Source organism: Mus pahari, chromosome 2 (genome assembly GCF_900095145.1).
Source record: "Mus pahari chromosome 2, PAHARI_EIJ_v1.1, whole genome shotgun sequence".
In the NCBI taxonomy this organism is placed as follows: domain Eukaryota; kingdom Metazoa; phylum Chordata; class Mammalia; order Rodentia; family Muridae; genus Mus; species Mus pahari.
The window spans coordinates 46,450,649-46,457,790 of NC_034591.1; positions in this window are offsets into that span (position 1 = coordinate 46,450,649).

The following is a 7,142-nucleotide window of genomic DNA, read 5'->3' on the forward strand; positions in this document are numbered from 1 at the left end:
AAGCTATGGAAAAACGCAGCTTCAGGAGTTAAAAGGGAAAGCTTGATACAGGTAATGTGGACAAGAAATTTTATAAGATGTAAACGCATGGATGATATTTAAATCAATAATTCAATATTTAAGGATAATAATATTTGAGGATATTAAGAAAACAAAACAGAATATTCTTGCTACTATCCAAGAACTGGCACTCCATTTTCTGACACCCTCTGACAATTCTACAATGATGGTACATTTTTGTTTACATTAGAATTAATCTCTTATCAATATCTGACTAAATTCCACTAGGAAGAAAATATTCAGTTGCAGAGAGTTGACCTATTATTATATATTGAGAACATGTTATAAAACATTCTTGAGAAAGGTAATTTTAAAGTCTTATTTTAAGTATTTTATACACCTAAATTTGGTAAGGGAATATTTCAATAATCTTAGGAATATTAAGAAAAATAGGCAGTAATTTTAGAATAAATAGAACAAATATTATTAATAATAGATGATAAATGTTAATTAGGGTGACTACAAACGTGATTTCTATATACCAGCTATAGCCCACAATTTGATAATATATTTTAACATAACTGCAGAAGAAATGCTTATAAGTTTCCAGTGCATGGGAATTATATTTGACAAAAATAAGACATTAATGTGCTTGATGTGATCATTTAACATTGTGAACAAACTTTCTCACATGTAAACACATATAATAATATATATTCAATATATATTCAAATTATACTAATGAGCAAATAAAAATAATATATATTTCCATTGAAAGTAAAAAAATAATGCATTGAAATAAGTGAAATATTGTTAGTCAATAAATTAATATTGAATATCAAAATGTACAGATGCATGACTGAATTTGGAAGTAAACAAATACTAGTTCAAAGCAATATAGAGATAAATGATTACCAAGAAAATTTTAGATACACATCATGGTACAGTTTATAACAAATGTAAAAAGTTTTAAATATTTAGTCAAAATAGAATAATGAAAAATATGCAGGAAACCTTAAATTACCCCAACTGAAGTTCAGCTCAATGTATTTGCTTTATGCACATTTAACAAATGGTTGTATGCTATATTTTAATGGATAAATATCTATATTTAATAATCAAAATTTGACCTTGTAATCAAAGTTCATTCTGAATTTGTTTCTGGTCTCCTAGCTGCTACAGAAAACACAGCAGTGAATGAAGGAGTCCAGAGACCTGTCCATCATGCTAGTTTCACTCCCTTCCAGAGACCTGTCCATCATGCTAGTTTCACTCCCTTTCAGAGACCTGTCCATCATGCTGGTTTCACTCCCTTTGTTCTGGCTCATACTTGGATTTACTTTACATTTTTAGAAACTTCCATGCCTTTAGCTGTAATCACTGTTTTTATATTTTTACTACCATATTCCAATGGATCCCTACTTGCCACATTATTACAATAACTGATAAGTCTTGTTTAACTTGTAATATCATCCTACCTGGTAGAAGTGATATGCCATGCTAGTCTTGATACACAGGTTTATATATGATATACTGGTTCATATACTGGTTGGCTATTGCACTAACTTGTCACCTTTCTTACTTTAGTTTTTTTATTTTAAAAATACTAGTTACTCCTTGTTAGTTCATAATAGTTATTTTGTTATAAGTCAATGATTATGAAATGAGACAAAGCAAAGGTGAATTTCTCAGGGTGAAGATCTCAACTTTTAAATCAAGTAAAAAGGAGAGACAACAAAAATTTATTAATTGTGATTAAATGAATCATAAATGACATTTTGCTTATATAAATATTTATTATTAATTATTTTATTCATTTACTTTTCATATATTGTCACATTCTGGGACACTTTTAATGACTGCTTCTATTTTCTTAAGAGTTGTGGAACTGTTTAGATAATTTATCTGGTCCTGATTTATATTTGGTACCTGGAATCTGACTAAAAAAAAGAAATCACCCATTTCATCCATATTTTCCAGTTTTGTTGAGTATAGGATTTTATAGTAGGATCTGATGATTTTTTGAAATTCCTCAGTTTCTGTAGTTATGACTCCCTTTTCATTTCTGATTTTGATTGTTTGGGTACTGTCTCTGTGCCCTTTAGTTAGTTTGGCTAAGGGTTTATCTATCTTGATGATTTTCTCAAAGAACCATCTATTCATTTTGTTGATTCTTTGTATAGGTTCACTTCATTTCTAATGGTTTGATTTCAGCTCTGTGTTTATATCCTGATCTGACCCTCTGTGTGTGTTTGCTTCTCTTTGTTCTAATGTTTTCAGATGTGCTAAGTTGCTAGTATAGGATCTCTCCAATTTCTTTTTATTATTATTATTATTAGTAGTAGCACCAGCACCAGCAGCCGCAGCAGCAGCAGCAGCAGCAGCAGCAGCAGCAGCAGCAGCAGCAGCAGCAGCAGCAGCAGTAGTAATAGTAGTAGTAGTAGATACTTTCTTTATTTACATTTCAAATATTATCCCCTTTACTGGTTTCTCCTCAAAAAACTCCCTATCCTATCTTCTTTCCCCTGCTCACCAACCCACCCACTCCTGCTTCTTCATCCTGGAATTCCCCTACACTGGTGCATAGAGCCTTCACAGGACCAAAGGCCTCTCCTCCCATTGATGACAGACAAGGCCATCCTCTGCTACATATGCAGCTGGAGCCACAAGTCCCATCATGTGTTTTCTTTGATTGGTGGTTTAGCCCCTGGGACCTCTGGGGATACTGGTTGATTCATATTGTTCCTCCTATGAGCCTGCAAAGCTCTTCAGCTCCTCAGGTCTTTTCTCTAGCTCTTCCATTGGGGATGCTGTGCTCCATCCAGTGGTTGGCTGAGAGCATCCACCTCTGTATTTGGCAGGCACTGGTAGAGCCACTCAGAAGACAGCTATATCAGGCTTCTGTAAGCAAGCACTTGTTGGCATCCACAATAGTCTCTCTGCTCCATACTTTGTCTCTGTAACTCCTTCCATGGGTATTTTGTTTCCTCTTCTAAGAAGTATCAAAGTTCCCACACTCCAGTCTTTCTTCTCCTTGAGTTTCATGTCTTCTGTGAATTGTATCTTGGCTATCCCGAGCTTCTGGGCTAATATCCACTTATCAGTGAGTGCATACCATATGTGTTCTTTTGTGATTGATTGGGTTACCTCACTCAAGAGGATACTTTCTAGTTCCATCCATTTGACTAAGAATTAGTTAATTCAGTGTTTTTAATAGCTGAGTAGTATTCCATTGTGTAAATGTATCACATTTTCTTTTTATCCTTTTCTTTGTTGAGCTCCATCTGGGTTTCTTTCCAACTTCTTTATGAAGGAAGTCAGTAGCTATGAAGTTTCCTCTTAGCACTGCTTTCACTTTGCTCCATATGTTTGGGTATGCTGTGCCTTCATTTTCATTTAATTCCAGAAATTCTTTGATTTCTTTTTTTATTTCTCTTCCCTGACCAATATCATTGAGTTATTCAGTTTCCATGAGTATTCAGGCTTTCTGTTGTTTTTGTTATTATTGAAGACCAGCATTAATCCACGGTGATCTGATAGAATGTAATGGTTATTTCAATCTTTTTGTATCTATTGTTTTGTGTCTGATTATATGGTTAATTTTAGAGAAGGTGCCATATAAAGTGCTAAGAAGAATTTTTTTTTTTTTTAGGGTGGAATGTTCTACAGATATCTGTTAAATCTACTTGGTTCATAACTTCTGTTAGTTTCACAGTGTCTCTGTGGAGTTTCTATTTCCTTGATTTGTCCATTGGTAAGAGTGGGGTTTTGAACTCTTCCACTATTGTTGTATAAAGTTCAATGTGTGTTTTGAGCTTTGGTGATGTTTCTTTTACAAATGTGTGTACTCTTGCATTTGGGGTGTAGATGTTCAGAATTGAAAGTTCCTCTTGTAGATTTTTTTTCTTTGATGAGTATGAAGCTTTTTTCCCCATATCTTTTGATATATTTTGACTGAAAAATCTGTTGTATTGGATATAAAAATGACTACTCAAACTTGTTTCTAGGAATCATTTGCTTGAAATTTTTTTTTCAGCCTTTTAGTCTGTCTTTGTCACTGATGTATTTCCTATAGGCAGAAAAATGCTGGTTCAAGTCTATATATTCAATCACTTACAGTATATATTTTTATTGAGGAATTGAGACCGTCAATGCTGAGAGGTATTAAAGACTACTGATTGTTCATTTCTGTTATTTTTGTTGTTAGAGGTGGTATTATATTTTTATGGTTCTCTTCTTTTTGGTTTGTTGTGAGATGATTAATTTCTTGGTTTTCCTTAGGTATAGTTTCCCTCCTTCCTATTGGAGTTTTTCTTTTATTATTCTCTGTAGGGCTAAATTAGTGGAAAGATATTGTGTAAATTTGGGTTTGTCATGGAATTTCTTGTTGTATTTGCCAAGGTTTTCTAGAGTCACAGATCTTATGGAATGTCTCTTTATATTGAGGGAATTTATTGTGATGCTTTATAGTCTGTAGTCTAATTAATCCAACAGTTGTCAGCTGTGAGTAGGAAGTCCAAGAATCTAGTAGTTTCTCAGTCCCACAATGCTAGTTGTTTCAGCTGGTATTCTGTAGAAGTAAGTTCCAACAGAAATGCTGGCAAGTAAGGGCAAGCAGGTGAGGAAGAGTGAATCTTTCTTCTTCCAATATCTTTATGTAGGCCTCCTACAGGTGTAGCCCAGATTAAAGGTACATGCCACCATGCCTGGATCTGGAACTTGCTTTGTCCCAGGTTGACCTTGAACTCAGAGATCTCATTGTCTCAGTCTCCTAGGATTAAAGGCATATATGACCTTGCATGAGCCCAAGCTTATCATGACTACTATGTCCCAAGATCACCATGCTAAGATCCAGGTCAGAAACTTGGGTCTTCCAGCCTCAAGATTTGGATCACAAGTAAGCCCTTCTCTTCTGGATTGTAGTTCATTCCAGATATAGTCAAGTTGGTAAGCAGGAATAGCCATTACACTTTGTTTCTGTGCTGATTGTGAGCTTTGCTGGGTGTAGTAACCTGGGCTTGCATTTGTGTTCTTTTAAGGGTCTGCATTACATCTGTCCAAGATCTTTTATTTCTTGTCCAATCCATTTGGTGTTCTTGTACATTACAGCCATCTTTTTCTTTAGGTTAGGGAAGTTTTCATCTATGATTTTGTTGAAGATGTTTTCTGGCCCTTTTCACAAGGATTCTACACCCTCTTTCATTACTGTTATTTTCAGTTGTAGAATTTTTATTGTATCCAGAATTTCCTGGATATTTTTGGTTAGGAGCTTTTTGCACTTTTTATTTTCTTGGACTATTATGTCAGTGTCTTCTGTGATAGCTCTGCACCTGAAATTCTCTCTTCTATTGTATTTTGTGGGTGATTCTATTTGTAACTCCTGATCTTTTTCTTAGGTTTTCTAACTTCAGGGTTGCCTCACTTTGTGATTTACTCATAGTTTCTATTTCCATTTTTAGACATTTTTGTTCAAGTTGTTCACCTGTTTTATTGGGGTTTCCTCTATTTCTTTATTGGAGTTGTGTGATTCCTCTTTAAGGGCTTCTACCTTTTTATCTGTGTTCTCCTGTATTTCTTTAAGAGAGTTAATTTTGTCCTGCTTAAGGTCCTGTATCATCTTCAGGAGATGGGATTTTAGAATAGAACCTTACTTTTCACATGTGTTAGGATATCCAGGATTTGCTGTGGTGGAAGAACTGGGTTCTGATGTGGCAAGTGGCATTGGTTTCTGTTGCTTATGTTCTCATACTCACCTCTCACCATCTGGTTATCTCTAGTGTTAACTAGTCTTGCTGTCTTTGAATAGAACCTATTCCTCCTGTGAGCCTGGTCATGATGGCTCCCCTGGGAGACAAGCTGGGTGGGGGAGGGGGGTCTGGAATGCTGGGTCTGCCCTGGGCAGAGTTATGGACCAGTATATTGATATATCTCTGGCAGAGCAGATAGTTTCTACCTCCCCTGGGCCCCATTGGGGTCTGAACTATGCCAGGTATTGGGGCAAGAAGTGTTCATCTTTGAGAATGGTTATGGTGGACCTCCTGGGAGTCAACTGTCTCTGGGTGTGAGAATGGATCTGGAGTGCCAGCTCTATCCCAGGCAGAGTTGTTGGTTGAATAAATAATTAAATACAACAAATCAAAACCCATCTTATTTGAAGACAATGTATGGGAAAATGGAAATAGAAAATAATAGTTACATTATTTAAATTACAGCATACAAAATTCAACTGAATCCTCTTTTAAATATCAACTTTTTGTCAACTTAGCTGATTGTATATCTATTTAAGAATTTGTTGACTGTTTTCAATAATCTAGTTTTTGTATGTGGATGTGTGTATGGGTGTGAAATATTAGTAGTAATACTTTCAGTTAGATACTATAAGTGAGAAGAAATCTTCTTAATGCTAAGTGTACATGGGTATTTATTCTGAATCTATTGCATACACATATGCTTGTCCTGGGGCAAAGAATGGAAAGAGAACATAAAGAACACTCTGGGTTTCTATATACATTTTAATCCACTGTGCTTAAAACTAACATATCCCACAGTCTTCACATGTCTAGATGGCAGAAAAAAAAACCTTAAAATGCAGTGGCAATTGCAATTAATCAATTTTATCAGTGTTACCTTGTTGAGACCAGAAATGAACAGGCTCGAACTTTTTCAAACATATCAGTCCTGTATAATACATTTTTTTTGTCATTTTATTTTCCACTGTGCTGTCCAGTGTTTCAAATACTGCTATTTCAGAGGGAAAAAATGAGTATATTATCTAGACCAGAATTCTTATTTTCAAGCAAGCAAAACTCACTTAAGTAAAACCAATCCCTTCCTTCACCAGCAAGCACCAGAGAATACAAATGACAGAGGGTAGAAGAGATGATCTGATATCTTGACATCCTTCTTTACTCAAGATCTAAGATGACTAAGGATATGACAGAAAGTGAAACACTTTTGAAAAGTTGGGTAAGTTGACAAAATTGAATCAGATGAAAACATTTACTAAAAGTAACAACTTTGGTGAATGACCATTTATCAGAATGGAATGACTAAGTTTACCGAATATGTCCATATATAAAACAAGGAAATAGTAGTAAATACACAGTAAAACACATACCAACTCTGGTACTAATTTTTGCATT